Here is an 847-nt window from a genome sequence, read left to right on the forward strand (position 1 = left end):
TGTGCTTTGGCAATCTTTGTAGGTGCCATTCATGCCATTAACCCCCACAGAAACCAAGCACAATATTTTTTCTTCATTGGGCACTCAACAGACCATCTTTGTTTTGCGGCCACGAAGCCAGCTCGCAAAGCTCAGTGCTTTCCAGGGGGTTCCCACAAAATGTCTATTCATTTGTTTGCTATTTCGGACTTGCCATCAACAACATCATTGTTTAGTGTGGGCAGCTTGGACTGAAGCAGGGTTTTCATCCGTATCGTGCCTTGGGCACACAGAGAAACCTCTGATCCCCAACAGCTGAGCTTTGAGGCTTGATTCCTCTCTCTGGTTTAACCCACGAAAGAAAATGGCTCGCAAAAAACATACGCCTCTCTCTTTTTTTGTCCAGGAAAGTCTGTCTCTTCGCACACTGAAGGCCAGGACATACACTCCAAAATAACCTTCACAAAATTACCCTTGGAAGGTACCACTGTGTGTACACCTCTTCGTACACACTGGTACAGGTAGAACCACAACTCCCTGGAAGCAATTTCCACTTTTTGTTGGTGTTTTTATATGCTGCCATCTCTCCTCCTCAGCGTAATCTTCGGTTATTGCTCAAGGTGGTTTCTATAGGCCGGTTTTCTAGCAGTCACAAGTTGGCCACAGCAGCCATGATCCTCTTGACTTGACCAGTCAAGTGGTGCTGGAGGGTCAATCTGGTGTTAGTATGGGATACAGAGTCTCAATGACCTGCTGACTTCTATAATTCTTGCCAACATGTTGCTAAGGGAGGCCACTTGGCCCTTCTTCATTGCTGCTAGCCTTGGCCCTGACCTGTAAGCCTTCAGCCCAGCCCCAAGGCACATGC

This window comes from Tiliqua scincoides, chromosome 7 (genome assembly GCF_035046505.1).
Source record: "Tiliqua scincoides isolate rTilSci1 chromosome 7, rTilSci1.hap2, whole genome shotgun sequence".
Lineage (NCBI taxonomy): Eukaryota > Metazoa > Chordata > Lepidosauria > Squamata > Scincidae > Tiliqua > Tiliqua scincoides.